Source organism: Mobula hypostoma, chromosome 13 (assembly GCF_963921235.1).
Source record: "Mobula hypostoma chromosome 13, sMobHyp1.1, whole genome shotgun sequence".
NCBI classification, from domain to species: Eukaryota; Metazoa; Chordata; class Chondrichthyes; order Myliobatiformes; family Myliobatidae; genus Mobula; species Mobula hypostoma.
Window position 1 is genome coordinate 88,652,180 of NC_086109.1, and position 21,020 is coordinate 88,673,199.

Genomic DNA, 21,020 nt, shown 5'->3' on the forward strand with positions numbered 1-21,020 from the left:
CACAAGGGCCATATCTAACTCCCTCTTAAATATAGCCAATGAACTGGCCTCAACTGTTTCCTGTGGCAGAGAATTCCACAGATTCACCACTCTCTGTGTGAAGAAGTTTTTCTTAATCTCGGTCCTAAAAGGCTTCCCCTTTATCCTCAAACTGTGACCCCTCGTTCTGGACTTCCCCAACATCGGGAACAATCTTCCTGCATCTAGCCTGTCCATCCCTTTAGGATTTTATATGTTTCAATCAGATCCCCCCTCAATCTTCTAAATTCCAACGAGTATAAGCCTAGTTCATCCAGTCTTTCATCATATGAAAGTCCTGCCATCCCAGGAATCAATCTGGTGAACCTTCTTTGTACTCCCTCTATGGCAAGGATGTCTTTCCTCAGATTAGGGGACCAAATCTGCACACAATACTCCAGGTGTGGTCTCACCAAGGCCTTGTACAACTGCAGTAGTACCTCCCTGCTCCTGTACTCAAATCCTCTCGCTATAAATGCCAGCATATCATTCGCCTTTTTCACCGCCTGCTGTACCTGCATGCCCACTTTCAATGACTGGTGTATAATGACACCCAGGTCTCGCTGCACCTCCCCTTTTCCTAATCGGCCACCATTCAGATAATAATCTGTTTTCCTATTTTTGCCACCAAAGTGGATAACTTCACATTCATCCACATTAAATTGCATCTGCCATGAATTTGCCCACTCACCCAACCTATCCAAGTCACCCTGCATCCTTTTAGCATCCTCCTCACAGCTAACACTGCCGCCCAGCTTCGTGTCATCCGCAAACTTGGAGATGCTGCATTTAATTCCCTCATCCAAGTCATTAATATATATTGTAAACAACTGGGTTCCCAGCACTGAGCCTTGCGGTACCCCACTAGTCACTGCCTGCCATTCTGAAAAGCTCCTGTTTATTCCCACTCTTTGCTTCCTGTCTGCTAACCAATTCTCTATCCACATCAATACCTTACCTCCAATACCGTGTGCTTTAAGTTTGCACACTAATCTCCTGTGTGGGACCTTGTCAAAAGCCTTTTGAAAATCCAAATATACCACATCCACTGGTTCTCCCCTATCCACTCTACTAGTTACATCCTCAAAAAATTCTATGAGATTCGTCAGACATGATTTTCCTTTCACAAATCCATGCTGACTTTGTCCGATGATTTCACCGCTTTCCAAATGTGCTGTTATCACATCTTTGATAACTGACTCCAGCAGTTTCCCCACCTCCGACGTTAGGCTAACCAGTCTATAATTCCCCGGTTTCTCTCTCCCTCCTTTTTTAAAAAGTGGGGTTACATTAGCCACCCTCCAATCCTCAGGAACTAGTCCAGAATCTGAAGAGTTTTGAAAAATTATCACTAATGCATCCACTATTTCTTGGGCTACTTCCTTAAGCACTCTGGGATGCAGACCATCTGGCCCTGGGGATTTATCTGCCTTTAATCCCTTCAATTTACCCAACACCACTTCCCTACTAACATGTATTTTGCTCAGTTCCTCCATCTCACTAGACCCTCTGTCCCCTACTATTTCTGGAAGATTATTTATGTCCTCCTTCATGAAGACAGAACCAAAGTAATTATTCAATTGGTCTGCCATGTCCTTGCTCCCCATAATCAATTCACCTGTTTCTGTCTGCAGGGGACCTACATTTGTCTTTACCAGTCTTTTCCTTTTTACATATCTATAAAAGCTTTTACAGTCCGTTTTTATGTTCCCTGCCAGTTTTCTCTCATGAACTTTTTTCCCTTTCCTAATTAAGCCCTTTGTCCTCCTCTGCTGAACTCTGAATTTCTCCCAGTCCTCAGGTGAGCCACTTTTTCTGGCTAATTTGTATGCTTCTTCTTTGGAATTGATACTATCCCTAATTTCACTTGTCAGCCACGGGTGCACTACCTTCCTTGATTTATTCTTTTGCCAAACTGGGATGAACAATTGTTGTAGTTCATCCATGCAATCCTTAAATGCTTGCCATTGCATATCCACCGTCAATCCTTTAAGTGTCATTTGCCAGTATTAATTATATAGTTCCAGTAATATATAAAAGATAAAATATAAAAGGAAAATAAAAGGTGCCAAACTTATCAAAGTTCAATCTCTTCGTGCACAAACAGTTGGAGCTCTAGTAACGATCCTCTCTTCACCATTTGATCCCCTCTGACCACCTTTACCATCCACCTGGTACCAACCACAGTGGTCGACAAGACACTCCACATGAGTCTGTCTCCGTCTCCTCTCCTCACTGAAGACCCTGGACCTCGGACTCCTGCTCGGGGTCCGACCCCGATAGCCAGCTCACAAATGCACCGTGTCCATTCTCTCTCTCCCCATCGCGCCTTCTGCTCAAAAACCTGTACATCACAATAGCTTGCAGACACACTAGAAAGAATAACATCTATCCCAATTGGTTTGTTCGCTCTCTTATCAACAATATAACCCAAACAAGCTGCTAGCAAGAGAACTTTCTCAGCAGTTAACATAACAAAGAAGCCATTTTAATTAGCCTACTCTGTAACATAAAAGAAGAAACCACTTACACCTGAAAATCTATCCTGGGCCCAACATATTGATGCAATTACAAAGAAGGCAAAACAGCAGCTATATTTCATTAGGAGTTTGAGGAGAACTGGAATGTCACCAAAGACACTCGCAAATTTCTACAGATCGTTACTAGAGCTCTAACTGTTTGTGCACGAAGAGATTGAACTTTGATAAATTTGGCGCCTTTTTTTTTCCTTTTATATTTTATCTATTAATTATATAGTTCCAGTAATATCTATAATGGAGCATTCTAACTGGTTGCATCACTGTCTGGTAGAGAGGGGGCACTCACAGGACTGGAAAAAGCTGCAGGAAGTTGTAAACTTACCAGTTCCATCATGAGCACTAGCCTCCCCAGCATCGAAGACATCTTCAAAAAAATCATGAATCAAGAAGGCGGCATCCATCGTCAAGGACCCCTCACCACTCAGGACATGCCCTCTTCTCATTGCTACCACCAGGGAGGAGGTGCAGGAACTAGAAAACACACATTCAACATTTTAGGAACAGCTTCTGCAGCTCTGCCGTCAGATTTCTGAATTGACAATGAATCAATGTACATTATCGCACTATCTTCATCCTTTTCTTGCTCTCTCTTTGTACTTAGTTAATTTTAATTAAGAAAGCACAAAAAGAGTAATTTATATTTTTTATTATTATGCAATGTACAGCTGCCAAAAAAAAACAAATCAGGCTTTATATCACAGAAATATGCCAGTGATATTAAGCCTAATTCTGATTCTGAAATGCTGTTGTGGTTGTCTCATACTCTAACTAGAGATAAGTAAAATTCTAATGATAACAATTAAGCTATAAAATAGCCGAATTCTGGTGACCTGACACCTGCTACAAGAAACTGAGAAGCTTATAGAAAAATATGGAAGCAACTTCATCATAATGACCTTCACCACATTTCCTTCCTGTCCCCTGTGCTCTGATGTGGATATAAATGGGAATAGAAGGTGGAAGAGGGGGCTGCAAAGGCAGAATAGTATGTGTCGATAATCTACTTCCAAATCAGTCTTCTGATGATGCAGCGACACACCGAGTAATTAAAGATGTTTACTGTGGATCAGCACAAAAGGGTTGTAGTAATTACAATGACAATGTTATTAATGAGCAAACCCGGCAGGTCGTTGTCCGAGCTCACTGGAGAAACAATCCATGGCTCAGCGGTTCCTCATCTTGCAACGAGGATTATTTTCACGTGAGAGCCTCCCTCCAGTTCCTCGCCGCTGATGTACACACGTGTGTGCACGTGCAAATAGTGAACACGCGCGGGCCTGCGCCAAAGTAGTTTTAAGAGCTTGCAGCTCATCTTGACATCTGAGTGCCGGCAGATTTACAAAGAACAGGACAGCACAGGGACGGCTCTTCAGTCCCTGCTGTCGTGTCGAACTCATTAAGCTAGTGACACCTAATCCTTTGTCTTCACATGGTCCATATCCCTCCATATTCTCATGCATGCTAAATTCCTCTGTCATACACAGGACCATAAGATATAGGAGAAGATCGAGGCCATTTGGCCCATCCTGCCTTCTCCCCATATCCCTTCATGCCCTGACCAATCAAGAATCTATCAGCCTCTACCTTAAGTGTACATAAAGACACAGCCACCTGTGGCAAAGAATGACACAAATTCATCACTCCCTGGCTAAAGAAACTCCTCCTCATCTCCACTCTGAAAGGATGCCCCTCTATTCTGAGGCTGTGTCCTCTGGTCTTAGACTCCCCCGCCATAGGAAACATCCTCTCCACATCCACTCTATCAAGGCCTTTCACCATTCGATAGGTCTCAATGAGGTCACCCCTCATTCTGAATTCCAGAAAGTACAGGCCCAGAGCCTTCAAACGTTCTTTATATGACAAGCCTTTCAATCCCAGAATCCTTTTTGCGAACCTCCTTTGAACTCTCTCCAATGTCAGCACATCCTTTCTTAGATAAAGGGCCTGAAGCTGCTCACAATACTCCATGTGAGGCTTCCCTCGTGCCTTACAAAGCTTCAGCATCCCATCCTTGCCTTTATATTCCACATGTCTCTGCCACCATCCCTAGTAGCACATCTTAGGTGCCTAACACTCTCTGTGTAAAATACTTGCCCCAATCATCTCCCTTTAAGCTTTCACCTTAAATGTTTGCCCTCTGGTATTAGACATTTTGACCTGGATTGAAAAGATACCAACTGCCTACTCTACCTTGAATTGCCAACCGGTCTTCTTCTACATGAAAATATGAAACATGAAATTAAAACAGAAAGCACTGGAAATGCTCAGTGGGTCAGGCAGCATCTGGAGAGAGAGAAAAATCATTTCAACTGAGTGATCTTTGATTAGAACTGTTCAAGATTCACTGAGGTACAGTGTGGGTTAGACCCTTCCAGCCCTTTGAGCAGTGTGCCCAGAATCCCCGATTTAATTGTCACGGGACAATTTACAATGACCAATTAACCTACCAACCAGTACACCTTTGGACTGTGGGAGGAAACTGAAGCACCCATAGGAAGGCCACGCAGTCGCGGGGAGAACGTACAAATTCCTTACAGACAGCGACAGGAATTGAACCTGAGCAGCCTGTGCTGTAAAGCGTTGTGCTAACCACTACACTACCGTGCTCCCCCAAGATTGTTCATTGTCATTCTTCGGTACAAGGGTGTAATGGAGAATGAAGTTATTGTTACTCTGGATACAACGCAGCATAAAAAGCACACTAAACACAAAAACACAATAAATATAAGAGCAATCATAAAAAAAAATGCACAAGTATGTGTTGATGAAGAAGAATAGCCCTTAACTCAACAGTGGAGTTATAGGGGCACCGTCTTTCGATGGTGTTTCCGCAGCAAGCTATTCTTGTTTTTACGAGGCCAAGTTGCTAGCTCGAGGCGCAGCCCGACTTGGACTCGAACTCAGGAACCTTCGCTCCGGAGTCTGGCGCTGATATTATTGCGCCACCAAGCTGGACGAGTATTTGTTGAGTGTGGCCGTATATACATAAGGTTAGCTTACTTATATAAACCGATCATATCAGCATAAAGTGACACTAGGTGCAGGAGTATCTACAAGTTGCTGACTCTGACAGGACATGATGAAGTCACAAGGTCACTCTAGGCATGAGGTACTCTTCTCGGTAGCAGCAGGACATATGCAAACACAGTAGGACAGTGACTATGTCAGTGTAGGTATGAGGTGTGAGTGTAACATGGCATTGCATGGGGAGTCTGAAGGCTGCTGAGGGGCCAGGGAGAGTAGTGGCTGAAGTGGATGTTGAGGTGGTGGATGGGTTGTGTGTGGAGTAACTGTTGCTGAGTCAGGTGGTTCTGGTGTGGCTGCTACGCAGCTTCTTCACTGATGGGAGTGGGACGAGCAGTCCACGAGGAGAGTAGGTGGGACCCTTCATGATAATTTTTAGCCTTTTTCCAGCTCCTTTCTGTATATATGTGCTTGATGGTGGGTAGGCTGCTGTCAGCAACGGTCTCTGAGTAATGTTAGGCATAAGATGCCTAAACAACACCTTGGGCATCATGAATGAAACCATTTAAAAATACCATAAGGTATAGGAGCAGAATTAGGCCATTTGGCCCATCGATCTGTTCCGCCATTTCGTCATGAATGATCCATTTCCCTCTCGGTCCCAGTCTCCTGCCTTCTCCCCATAACCTTTCATGCCCTGACTACTGAAGAACCCATTGTGCCTTAAATATGCACAATGATTTGGCCTCCACACTCACCCATGGCAACAAATTACACAGATTCACCAATCTCAAAGCTAAAAAAATTCCTCCTCATCACCGTTCCAAATGGATGTCCCTCTATTCTGAGGCTGTCCCTGCTGGTTCTGGACTGTCACACTATGGGAATCATCTTCTCCACGTCCACTCTATAGAGGCCTTTCAGCATCCGATAGTTTACAATGAGATTCCCCCTTCGTTCTTCTGAAGTCCAGTGAGTACAGACCCAGAACTATCAATCAGTCCTCACGTGGCAACCCATTTATTCCTGGAACCATTCCCGTGAACCTCCTCTGAATCCTCTCCAGTGTCAGCACATCAGCTCGTTATTGTTTGGTGTTCTGTTCTAGACACTGTGACCTTACTCCTTCCCTCAAAGTATGCAGCTTATCCTTCCTTCTAAGAATTCCTAGTTTGAGGTGCATTGTTCAGGGAAATGGGGGATATCAAGCAGGTTGCAACATACATACTGAAACCTCAGCCTCAGTGGCTTTCTGAAAATAAATTGCTATGAAGTATGCCAATCACATTTTCCCCCCAAGCTCAACATTTATTCTTCAAAGGTAGACAGGTTACAATAGAAGTCTTGCAGAGATTATCCAGGATCAAGTAAATCATATATTGATTGTTTCAGGGAAGCGATCTTCATCTTTTGCTAGACCCACATAGAGCTTTGGGATTCAGAGCGCTGAGGCTTTGAAATAGGCTCCTTCTGCAGGTGGGATGAATCAATATTACTTCTACAAATGCAGAATAGTGGATTTAAAGAAACATAAACATTGCAGAAAACAATATAACCCTCTTCTGGCATGGCACATGAAGGACTTTCTACAAGGGAGAAACAGGTTTCTTCCCAAAGTTTCCCATCACTGGAAAAAAGAACACTAAGACTTTTATCTTTTTCCCCAGGTTGTGGGGCATTTCAGATCTAGCTATCAGTACTCGTGGTTTATATTGTTACCTGAAGGTTTGCAGGGTGACTCTCGGAATAAAAGGAGCTGTAAAATCAGCCAACGCAAATTGAATACTTTGAACTGAACCTGAGGCACAAGAGATTCTGCAGATGCTGGAAATATAGCGCAGCCCGCAAAATGATGCAGGAATTCAGCAGGTCAGGCAGTGTTGTAGTGAGGGCCAATAATTAGCAAATAGGGGTGTGGATTGTGTGACTGTGGTAAGAGGGAATCTCAGGCACAGCGATGACACCATAGTTTCAGAAACTTCACTAATTATATCTTTTTTTTAGATTATGAGGACACTCAGTGCTCATTTATTGTCATTTAGAAATGCATGCATTAAAGAATGATACAATGTTCCTCCAGAAAGATATCACAGAAACAGAGGACAAACCAAGACTAAAACTGACAAAACCACATAATTATAACATATAGTTACAACAGTGCAAAGCAATACCGTAATTTGATAAAGAGCAGACCATGGGCACGTTAAAAAAAAAGTCTCAAGTCCTGATAGCCCCATCATCTCACGCAGACGGTAGAAGGGAGAAACTCTCCCCGCCATGAACCTCCAAGCGCCGCAAACTTGTCGATGCATTAGAAGCACCCGACTGCCGCCAACTCTGAGTCCGTCTGAAAACTTTGAGCCTCCGACCAGCCCCTCCGACACAGCTTCTCCGAGCACCATCCTCTGCCGAGCGCTTCGACCCTGCTCCGGCCGCCGAGCAACAAGCAAAGCCGAGGACTCGGGGCCTTCCCCTCCGGAGATTCTGGATCACACAGTAGCAGCAGCAGCGAAGCGGGCATTTCAGAAGTTTCACCAGATGTTCCTCAGTGCTCTCATGTCCATCTCCATCAAATCAGGATTGTGCACGGCACCCTACTTGACAGATAACAGATATTTCCACCAGAGTGGCCGCTGCGAGCTGTGTCGCGTCGCCATCTTCTCCTCCTATATTGTGCACCCATTGTTGTTATAGAAAACTGGATTTACAGCTAGACCTGCGGCTAATCATTTTTTATGTAATTGGAATCTAATCTGCTACTTTAATTTAATTTAATTTTAATTTAGAGATACAGCACAGTAACAGGCCCCTCTGGCCCAGCTAGTCTGCGCCATCCAATTACACCCAAATTCATCATCATTGTTTGCCGTGTTATATGGCATAGGTGCTCATAGTCTTCCATCTGTCTTTAATCTGTCATCCCATCTGGTTTTCTTACGCTTTTTTTTCTATCCATGGCCATGATTGTTCTTGGCAAACTTTTCGACAGAAGTGGCTTGTCATTGCCTTCTTCAGGGCAGTGTTTTTACAACACGGGTGTCACTGGCCGTTATCAATATTCTTCAGAGATCGTCTGTCTGGTGTCAGTGGTCGCATAACAAGGACACATGATGTGCACCAGCTGCTCGTACGACCATCCACCACCCGCTCCCATAGCTTTATGTGACCCTGATCATGGGGCTAAACAGGTGCTACACCTTGCCCAAGGGTGACCTGCAGGCCAGCGGAGGGAAAGAGTGCCTTACACCTCCTTTAGGAGAGACGTACGTAACTCTACCCTGCCACCTAAAATTACACCCATGTGACCAATTGACCTACTACCCGTACATCTTTGGACTGTGGGAGGAAACCCACATGGTCACAGGGAGAACATTCAAACTCTTTATAAACAGCAGCAGCATTTGAACCTGGGCCACTAGCACTGTAATAGCCGTACACTGACTGCTATGCTACCAGATTGCCCCTATTACGTAATTAAGTATTGTCACCATCATTATAAGATCATAAAACCATAAGATATGGGAACAGAATTAGACCATTTGGCTCATCGAGTATGCTCCACCACTTCATCAAGGCTGATCCAATTTTCTTCTCAGCTCCAATCTCCTGCCTTCTCCATGTGTCCCTTCATGCCCTGACCAGTCAAGAATCTGTCAACCTTTGCCTTAAGTATACATAAAGACTTGGCCTCCATAGCTGCCTGTAACAATGAATTCCACAGCTTCACCACTCTCTGGCTAAAGAAATTCCTCCTCATCTCTGTTATAAACAGATGCCCTTCTATTCTGAGGCTGTCTTCTAGTCTTAGAATCTCCCACCATAGGAAACATTCTCTCCACATCTACTTTATCAAGGTCTTTCACCATTCGATAGGTCTCAATGAGATCATTCTTCGGAATTCTAATGAATACAGGCCCTGAGCCACCAGGTGCTCTTCATGTGGCAAGCCGTTCAAACCTGGAATCATTTTTATGAACCTCAGTTGAACCCTCTCCTGTTTCAGTTCATCTTTTCTAAGATAAGGCGCCCAAAGCTGCACACAATACTCCAAGTACGGTCTCACCAGTGTTTTATGAAGTCTCAGTATTACATCCTGGCTTTTAATTTCTAGACCTCTTGAAATGAATGCCACATTGCATTTGCCTTCTTCACCATGGACTCAACTGCAAATTAACCTTCAGGAAATCCTGTAAAAGGACTCCCAAGTCTCTTTTTGCTGCAGTCTTTTGTATTTCTCTCCATTTGGAAAATAGTCAACACTTTCATTTCTTCTACCAAAAAGCATGGTCATATATTTCCCGACACTGTATTCCATCTGCCACCTCTTTGCTCATTCTCCTAATCTGTCTAAATCCTTCTTTAGCCTCTCCACTTCCTGCTCCTCCACTGATCTGCATATCATCAGAAAACTTTGCAGCAAAGCCATTAATTCCATCATCCAAATCATTGACATATAACATAAAAAGAATTGGTCCCAACACAGACCCTGTGGAACACAACTAGTCACCGGCAGCCAGTCAGAAAAGGCTCCCTTTATTCCTACTCTTTGATTCCTGCCAAACAGCCACTGCTAGAATCTTCTCTGTAATACTATGGGCTCATGGCTTGTTAAGCAGACTCATGTGTGGCACCTGGTCAAAAGCCTTCTGAAAATCCAAGTACACAACATCCATCGATTCTCCTTTACCTATCCTGCTTGCTGTTTATTTAAAGATTTCCAACAGATTTGTCAGGCAAGATCTTCTCTTCAGAAAATACATCATGTTATCAAAAACAACAGGAATTCTGCAGATGCTGGAATTTCAAGCAACACACATAAAAGTTGTTGGTGAACACAGCAGGCCAGGCAGCATCTCTAGGAAGAGGTGCAGTCGATGTTTCAGGCCGAGACCTTTCGTCAGGACTCACGTTCAGGACGAAGGGTCTCGGCCTGAAACGTCGACTGCACCTCTTCCTAGAGATGCTGCCTGGCCTGCTGCGTTCACCAGCAACTTTTATCATGTTATCAAAATGTATTTTTACTGGCTGTCTTGTCAACTGAGAATGCAAAAGCTGTACCAAGGTCATGCTGAGGTAGATCAGCTTTGGTTGACCTCCTGGTGAGCATAGTTTTTGATAAATCACCTGTTATTTAGAACACCAACTCTGGGTGATCTTTCTGTTTGTACCAATGGGCAGAATCTGTGGAGAAAAATGGGCATTTGATCTTTCAAGTCCATTTGGTACCCAAATGTCAACTGTCCCTCCACAGATGCTGCCTGGCACGCTGAGTTCCTCCAGCATGATATATTTTGTTGTTGAATTGAATGGTACTTGATCTTTATTTCATGGGGATGGTGGGGGGGAATGTCATTGAAACCTACTGAAAGAATGGATGTGGCGAGAATGTTTCCTGTAGTAGGTGAGTCTTGGATCAGAGGGCACAGCCTCAGAATAGAAGGACGTCCCTTTAGAACAGAGGTGAGGAGGAATTTCTTTAGCCAGAGGGTGGTGAATCTGTGGAATTCATTGCCATAAACGGCTGTGGAGGCCAAGTCATTGGGAGTATTTAAGATCAAAGTTGATAGGTTCTTGATAATTAAGGGCGTCAAAGGTTATTGGGATAAGGCAGGAGAATGGGGGTGAGAAGGAAAATAAATCAGCCATGATAGAATGGTGGAGCAGACTTGATGGGCTGAATGGCCTAATTCTGCTCGTTTGCCTTATGGTCTTATAGTCTTTATTTGCATTTCGTAATAATTTGGTTATTAAAAATTATTTGCCCTTATACCTACATTTTATCGTGGAAAGTCCTATAAATGCTAATGCCAGCACTTTAAAACTAAACCACAAATAACTGAAATTAAAGTATCAAACCTTTCTGAATTTACATTGAGATCAAAAAATTATGTGCCTTGAAGACATTAGGTGGCTAAAAATTCAATATGATAAGCAAGGCAATATACTTACAATTTCTTCCTGCCTTAACTCAGGCAAAATAAATAAATACTGCATTGGGTGATAAAAATTTAAATAAAAAGAAATTGCGTTTGACTGCAAGTACATCTCAAGATTCAAGATTGTTTATTGTACATGAGTGTAAAGGAGAACTCCAGAACCGATGCAGCAAAAAAAGCACAATAAATATAAATATAAAAGCGATCTTATAAAACACAATGTACACGTAAGTGTTGAGTGTGGGCGTGGTTGGTATCTGTCTGTCTCGAAGTACAATGTGTGATCATCATCATCATCACAACCCTGGACAGAAGGTGTGGCCGTATACATACATACATATATAAGACTAGCTTATATGCATAGACTGCTTGCCTGTACGTAAGATGCAGGAGTGTCTGAACATGAGGTGACTCAAACAATGACAAAGTGACTCTTGACAAGAGGAACTCTTCTCAGTAGCAGCAGGGCAGATGAAAACACAGTAGGACAGAGATTGTGTCAGAGTGGGTATGAGGTGGGTGTCAATATCTCTGAGGACTTAACCTGGTCAGAACATATTGATGCAGCTATAAAGAAGGCAAGACAGCTGCTATATTTCTTTAGGAATTTAAGATTTGCTTTCTCACCTAAAATACTTGAAAATTTCTACAGATATACCAGGGAGAGTGTTCTGACTGGCTGCATTACCATCTGGTATTGGGAAGCTACTCCCCAATACTGAAGTAACCTGCAGAAAATTGTAAAATTACCCGGCTCCATCATGGATACTAGCCTCCATATTATCCAAAACATCTTCAAGTAGTGGTGCCTAGGGAATTAAGGATGCCTGCCACCCAGGACATGCCCTTTTCTCATCGGTACCATCAGGAAGGAGGTACAGAAGCCTGAAGGCTCACAGTCAACGATTCAGGAATGGCCTCTTCCCCTCTCTGCCATCCAATTTCTAAATGGAGATTGAACCCATGAACACTGCCTACTTCTTTTTATTTTTGCTTTCCCACTACTTATTTTAACTTACCTATTTAATATACACACATATATATATAAACTTACTGTAACTCAGTTTTTTTTTCATATTTATCATATACTGCTGCTGCAAAGTAAACAAATGTTTCCGCATTTACTGGTTACATTAAACCTGATTCTGATGTGTGGCGTGTACGTGCAAAGTGGTAATGCACAGGGGGGTGAAGGGAGCTGACGGGCTGTGGGGAGGAGCAGCGGCTGATGTGGATGTAGTGGTGGGGTGGGTTAATGGGTGGAGGCGTTTTTCAGCCTGACAGCTTCGGAGAAGTAACTGATTTGGAGTCTAGTGATCAAAGTGCAGCATTCATTCTCCAGCTGTCTTCCTAGCATTGGCCGCTTTATAATAATTCCCACAGCTCTCACCCACATAACACTGAGCAATGACATGTCACTTTCCAGAGCTTAAAGCAATTATAATTTTATTTCACTTTACAGCCCATCACCTCTCGGCATTATTAGCCTTTCCTATCACTTCTCACAGACTCCTCTCTGGGCTCTCTCCTTCCCCCCCCCTCCCCCCCCCCCACCTTTAAGTGTTCGAAGTTGAGTGCCCACTTTTTAAATTGCAAACCTACACTTCTGAGTAATCATAGTGAACAGGACCTAGGGCAGTACTGAGCGAAGGTTACAGTGCTGAAGAGACAGGTTTTTCGGTTCAATTGTTAAACAAATGGTATGGTAGCACAGTGGTCAGCACAATGCTTTACAGTACCAGCAACCCGGGTTCAATTCCCACCGCTGCCTGTAAGGAGTTTGTATATTATCCCCAAGATTGTGTGGGTTTCCTCCAGGTGATGCGGTTTCCTCCCACAGTCCAAAGACCTACCGGTTCATAGGTTAATTGGTCATTGTAAATTTTGACAGGCCTCGATAGAGTGGCTGTGGTGAGGATGTTTCCTAAATTGGGAGAGTCTAGGAAAATAGGGACATAGTATAGGGACATAAATTTAGAACTGAGTAATGTAAAAAACAATGAAAAACTACACACAAACAAAAACTGACAACCAAAAGACTGGCAAATGTGTAAAAGAAGACTACGCAAATAACAACACTATACTACTGAATCAGTCATTTCGACCCATCTAGTCCATGCTGAACTATTATTCTGCCTAGTCCCATTGATCTGCGTCTGCACAATCACTCTCAATATCCCTCCTATCCATATACATTCAAACTTCTCAAAAGTTTTGAAATTGAACCCACATCCATTACTTCCACTGGCAGCTCGTTCCACAATCTCATCATCCTCTGAGTGAAGAAGATTCCCTTCTGGTAATGGCTGGTTGACTCACTCATGACTCATGCCCAAGAACTTCTAAACCCTATTGTACTTTATTCATTTGAAATCCCTTATCACTTAGATAATCTGATTTTCGATTCCTCTTACCTCATTAAAATCCACTTCCCGACCTTCACCATATCCTGCTACAGAATTACAATATGTCCTTCCACTTATTTTTGTACCAACAGAGAACTAAGGTCCTCCAGGAGGACCACAACCTTATCGTAGGGTTTGGGGGCTTGCATGTCTCAATGATCCGGAGAGCTATGCTTGGCTGGAGTGGGGGTTTATACTTTGGCTTTTGGTGGGATCACCCTTGCCAAACAGGTCAAAGGGTAGAGAGGTCAGACTAAGAGTGGTCCACCAGTCCTCCAGGCTTGGGGGTTCGGTTCAGGGCTAACAAACCTGACCAGTAAAACAAAATTGTAACAGAAACAGCAATGAAGAATCCTTCTACATCTGTGCACATTGGTATTCCTGAGTTTCCACACAGGACTTGCATGTCTGACAGTAGTGAAAACTGAGCTACTGACACAAGGAAAGAAGGCTTGAATATTGCCAGCAATGGAAGACCCTCATTTCTGTCCTAAATGCCAGCGGTGTTATGAGCAGTAGGTAAGGAACTAAGGTACTTTGCATTCTGCCCCGTGCACCTTCATCCTTTGATATTTATCAGGGAAAAGTGCTGAAACATTTAGGTCAGAAAGAGAAGCAGCTTCTATCTCAACACAGAAACTACTGGAGGAACTCACAGGGTCAGGTGGCATCTATGGAGCGAAATAGATAATAAACATTTCAGGTTGAGAAGGGTCTCAACACGAAATGCTGGCTGCCCATTTCCCATCCGTAGATGCTGCCCAACAAGATGACTTCCAGCATTTCATGTGCCACTCCAGATTCCAGCATCCACAGTTACTTGTGTCTCCAGTTAAGCTTTCAGGTTGAGGATGCTGAATTATGACAGGGAAATTAAGGAAGGAGGACATCCTGATGCAGGGTGTTGACCCGAAACACTGACCATTTTGCTGCTTCCACTGGTACTACAGAGTTCCTCTGGCAGTTTGCTTTTGTATTTAGAGAGAAACTAAGTTAGTTTAAAGTTAGATACAGGGTGCAGGAGGGAGGGATGGGTCAAAACAATGAAAATTTCTACCATTTAATGTTTGCAGATTATCATCCTCTGACATTTTTCAAAACTTCTAATCACAACTGCTCTTTTATTTCTTCTCTTTCCACGGAAGATGTATAGTTTATTGAATACTTACTGCAACTTGCTCATTGATTTCAAAAGTTGACTGGGCAGAGCTTAAGTCCTACTTGGTACTTTCCTGATTTGCGGCACGCAACACTCTCATTAGAATCACCGGGAAAACCACCGAGGAGCTTGCAAGCTGAGCAGCGTGAACGGGAAGGATGAACGTCCATGATCCATCAGTAAGGAAAGGCAACAACACCTCTGCCATGATTATTCTGAACACAGCTGCACAACAAGATTGCATCCTCAACCCCCTTACTCTACCCCCTGCACACTCATGACTGTGTGGCCAGAATCTGCTCTAACTCTGTCTTGCAGATGACACCACCGCAGTGGCTATGTCTCAAATAATGATGAGTTGGAGTATAGGAAGGAGACAGAGAGCTTAGTGACATGGTGGCATGACAATAACCTTTTTGCAATGTCAACAAAAGAGCTGCCTCTTGACTTCAGGAAGGCGTGGGGTGGGGTGTTGCGGTGCACATGCTCCTGCCTACATCAACAGCGTTGAGGTTGAGAGGCTTTAGTTCCTAGGTGTGAGTATCACTGGCAGCTTGTCCTGGTCCAGCCATGCTGATACCACAGCCAAGAAAGCTCTACAATGCCTCTTCTACCTCTGGAGGCTAAAGAAATTTGGCATTTCTCGGTCACGTTACTAACATTTATCAATGCACCATAGCAAGCATTCTGCCTGGATGCAAAATAGCTTGGTATGGCAAACACTCTGCATATGACTGCAAGAAACTACAGAGAGTTGTGGACACAGCTCAGCACATCACAGAAACCAGCCTCCCCTTCTATGGACTCTGTCTAAACTTCTTGCAGCCTCAGTAAAGCAGCCAGTATAATCAGAAACCCTACAAATCCCAGGGATGCGTTCTTCTCCCCTCTCCCATTAGGAAGAAAATACAAAAACCTGAAAGCACGTACCACTAGACTCAAGGACAGCTTCTTTCCCACTGTTATCAGACTCTTGAATGGTATCCTTGTACGATAAGGTGGACCCCTGACCTCAAAATCTACCTCATTGTGATTTTGCACTTCTTCGTTTACCTGCACTGCACTCTCTTTGTAGGTCTTACACTTTATTCTGCATTATTATTGTGTTACCTAAATCTAGCTCAATGCAGATCAGTTCTGCATGATCAGTATGCAAAACAAGCTTTTTTATTGTATCTTTGTACCTGTGACAATAATAAACCAATTCCAATACCATTTCAGTACCAGGATGAGGTGTTCCGGGCAGAGTTTAAGGAACTAGGTTAAAAAAAAACACCTACAGAAGAGGTCTGGCATCAAGTTACCTAGAATTTTGACATCTGACTCATTCATTAATCTGCTGATTGAACTTGGGTCCAGAGTGAGAACAGAGGGTGCAATGGGAGCCAGGCTTCCAGAAATCTAAACTTGGCACGGCATTGTATCTGTGGTCCCAACAATGTCTGGTGCAGTTTCCTCCTCGTCTCCTTATTCTGTATCACAGGTCTCCTAGCACAATGGCTCATCTTACACTGTCAGGACATGTACAGGTCCTCTTGCGTGCCAATATCTTTGAAGATCTATCCTGAACCCAACATACTGATGCAATTAGAAAGAGGGTACACTATGCCTAGATTTTGTTTGGAGTTTGAGGAAATTTGGTGTGTTACCAAAAACTCAGGCAAATTTCTATAGGTGTATTGTAAAGAGCATTCTAGCTGGTTGCATCACCACCTGGTACGGAGGGGCCACTGCAGAGGATCAGAAAAAGCCGCAGAGGGTTGTAAACTCAGCCAGCTCCATCATGGGCACCAGCCTCCCCACCTTCGAAAGGTTATCTTTGAAAGGCAATGCCTCAAGAAGGTAGCGTCTGTCACTGAGGAGCCTCACCACTCAGGACATGCTTTCCTCTCATTGCTACCAACAGAAATAATGTACCAGAGCCTGAAGACACACACTCAGTATTTTAGGAATAGCTTCCTCTCCTCCCCCATCAGATGTCTGAGCAGACAATGAACCCATGAACATTACCTCACTATTTTTGCTCTTTTTGCACTATTTAAGGGAGAACACAACTACAGCTGTGAAGATCCCTGCTGCACCTGATGACCCTGTGATCTCTGTCTCAGAGGCCAATGTTAGACTGCCTTGAAAGAGAGTGAACCCTTGCAAGGCAGAAGGTCCCAATGGAGTACCTGGTAAGGTTCTGAAAACCCATGCCAACCAACTAGTGGGTGTATTCAAGGACACTTTCAACCTCTCATTGCTACGTGCAAAAGTTCCCACTTGCTTCAAAAAGGCAACAATTTTACCAGTGCCAAAGAAGAATAATGTAGGCTGTCTTAGTGACTATCGCCCGGTAGCACTCACATCGACAGTGATGAAATGCTTTGAGGGGTTGGTTATGACTGGACTGAACTCCTGCCTCAGCAAGGACCTGGACCCATTGCAATTTGCCTATCACAACAATAGGCCAACGGCAGATGCAATCTCAATGGCTCTCCACACGGCTTTAGACCACTTGGACAACACAAACACCTACGTCAGGATGCTGTTCATCGACTATAGCTCCCCATTTAATACCATCATTCCCACAATCCTGATTGAGAAGTTGCAGAACCTGGGGCTCTGTACCTCCCTCTGCAATTGGATCCTCGACTTCCTAACCGGAAAACCACAGTCTGTGTGGATTGGTGATAACATATCCTCCTCGCTGACGATCAACACTGGTGCACCTCAGGGGTGTGTGCTTAGCCTACTGCTCTGCTCTCTGTGTACACATGACAATGTGGCTAGGCATAGCTCAAATACCATCTACAAATTTGCTGATGGTACAACCATTGTTGGTAGAGTCTCAGGTGGTGATGAAAGGGTGTACAGGAGTGAGATATGCCAACTAGTGGAATGGTGCCACAGCAACAACCTGGCACTCAACGTCAGTAAAAGAAAAGAGCCGATTGTGAACTTCAGGAAGCGTAAAATGAAGGAACATATACCAATCCTCATAGAGGGATCAGAAGTGGAGAGAGTGAGCAGCTTCAAGTTCCTGGGCTGTCAAGATCTCTGAGGATCTAACCTGGTCCCAACATATTGATGTAGACATAAAGAAGGCAAGACAGCAGCTGTACTTTATTAGGAGTATGAAGAGATTTGGCACGTCAACAAATACACTCAAAAACTTCTATAGTTGTACTGTGGAGAGCATTCTGACAGGCTGATCACTGTCTGGTATGGCTGTAAATCTAGTCAGCTCCATCTTGAGCACTAGTCTACAAAGTACCCAGGACATCTTTAGGGAGCAGTGTCTCAGAAAGGCAGCGTCCATTATTAAGGACCTCCAGCACCCAGGGCATGCCATTTTCTCACTGTTACCATTAGGTAGGAGATACAGAAGCCTGAAGGCACACACTCAGCGATTCAGGAACAGCTTCTTCCCCTCTGCCATCTGATTCCTAAATGGACATTGAAGCTTTGGACACTCCCACACCTTCTTTAAAATTATACAGTATTTCTGTTTTTGCACATTAAAAAAATCTATTCAATATATGTAATTGATGTTTATTTATTGTTTTATTATTTTTTTCTCTCTGCTAGATTATGTATTGCATTGAATTGCTGCTTCTAAGTTAACAAATTTCATGTCACATTCCAGTGATAATAAACCTGATTCTGACATATGTATATGGTTTATATATAAATTTCCTATGTATCATGAGTGCCTTTTACGCATTGCACTGAAATGCTTCCACAAAACAACAAACTTCACATATATCAGAGATAATAAATCTGATTCTGATTTCTTACATTAGGGGCAGTTAATGAAACGTATGGGACAGGAGCAGGTGGTTGGAGTGCTCCGCATGTGTGAGTTGGTGGGTGGATGAGAAGGGGGGTTGTTTTGCTGTTAATTATTAACATCAGAATTTCTGCAAATGCTGGAAATCCAAAGCAATACACTCAAAATGCTGGAAGAACTCGACAGGTCAGGCAGAGTCTATGGAAATGACTAAACAGTCCACATTTCAGGCCAAGACCCTTCTTCTGTACTGCAAAGGATGAAGGTGCCAGAATAATTGCTGTTCTTGTTTTGCTTCATTGATGCTGTCACTGCTTGCATTGTTCTACTGAACATAGTTGGCACCAGAATGTGTGGCGATACTTGTGGGCTGCCCCCAACACGTCTTTTGGTTGTGTTTGTTGTTAACACAGAAGACCCATTTCATTTTATATTTCAATGTATGTGATAAACAAATCTCTTACTATCTCTTCTTTCAGTTAATCCTGACGAAGGGTCTCAGCCCAAAATGTCGACTGTACCTCTTCCTATAGATGCTGTCTGGCCTGCTGCGTTCACCAGCATTTTTTGTGTGTGTTTCCGGAATAATATCAGTGCCTTTTGTCTGAGTACAAATTGATTTTATTATTGCTACATGTATTAAGATACAATGAAAAGCTTTTGTTTGCATGAATTCAGCTGTACAGAAACGGGAAGCAGAGGACCAAGAATGAGTCTGGAGAGATGGTGTAAGAAGGGAGGGGTATTTTAGACTTCTGAGGAATTGAGATCAGTTTTGGGAGGGAAGTGGGACTTTTATAAGCCAGACAAGTTGTGAGTCATTAAGGATGGGACTGAGAGCTTTGTGGTGGGTGGGGAAGTTACTATGCGGAGGACTTAAACTAGGTGTGGGAACCAGAGGCAAGTCAGAAGGGAAAGAAGCTACGCACCAGCTGACAAGACCATCCCAATAATGGACAATTAAAGGGCTACAGAGATGGCAGAACTTATCACAGAGAAAAAGAACAACATCAACAAGTCTTGCAGGACTAGACAGCATTTTGAAGTCTTAAAATGGGAAGCAATTCCAGAGAAGGCAGATTGCAATCAATATATTCACTGCAAACCTAATGCCTTAAGAAACAGATGAGAGCCAAAGCAGAATACCTGTCTTTGGGAAATTGCTGGAAGCCATTAACAACTGGAATGCATACGGAGTGGCTAATGGGAAGAATTAAGAGGAATGGCTCCCTTTTGGATGGACAATTAGTGACTCCAATCCACAGTGGTCACTGCTGGAGTCTTAACTATATTTATAATCTATATTAATGACTTGTGACAGAACAGAGTATACTATAGTCAAGATTGGGAGGACACAATGAATCAACAAGGGGATGCAGATATACCAAGTGAATGGACGAGATGTGGACTGTTGGAGAATAATATGGGAAAACATAAGGTTCCATCACTTTGGAAGCAAGATTGAAACTGCAATTATGTATGGGAAGCGAGAACACAAAACTTTGTGGTGCAGAGGGATCTGGGGGCCTAATACATGAAGCAATGGGCTAATATGTAGGTTCAGTAAATCAGGAAGGCTAACTGAATAGAACCCAAAGGGTGGGCAATTTTGGTGCAACTTTGCAAGGTATTGTCTGTGACTGCTTTTGGAGTACTAAATAGAGCTTTGATACATGCATTGGACGCTGTACGGAGCAGGCTCAATAGGCTGAGTTGAGAAATGAACTAGTTGAGGTATGGATATTGACAGTTGGGTCTATACTCAATGATTAGAAAAGTGAGAGGCGAAATACAAACTTGTGGGGGGGGGAGGTTGATGGGGTACTTCATGAGGGTGTTGTTTTCACTAACTGGGGATATCCAAATCTTAATGCTTTACCTATTTTCAAGGGAGACCATGAGAAACCTCTCTGAAAGTCTGTGAATCTTTAGAATTCTCTAACATGAAAAAATAATTTTGTATCTGCCTAAGAAACCAAAACTCTTCCAATAATGGAGGCATCAAATATACTTCATGCAGGGTTTGGCAGGAATTTAAATTACTAGGAGAGTCAAGGAGTATGGGGTGACAGCAGAAATGTGATGTTGAGGCTAGGATTGGATCAATGATTAACTTACTGGATGGCAAAGGGGATGGCAGAACCTTGAAGACCCACACTCAACAATTCACAAACAGCTTCTTCCTCTTTGCCGTCAGATTTCTGAGTGGTTCATAAACTCATG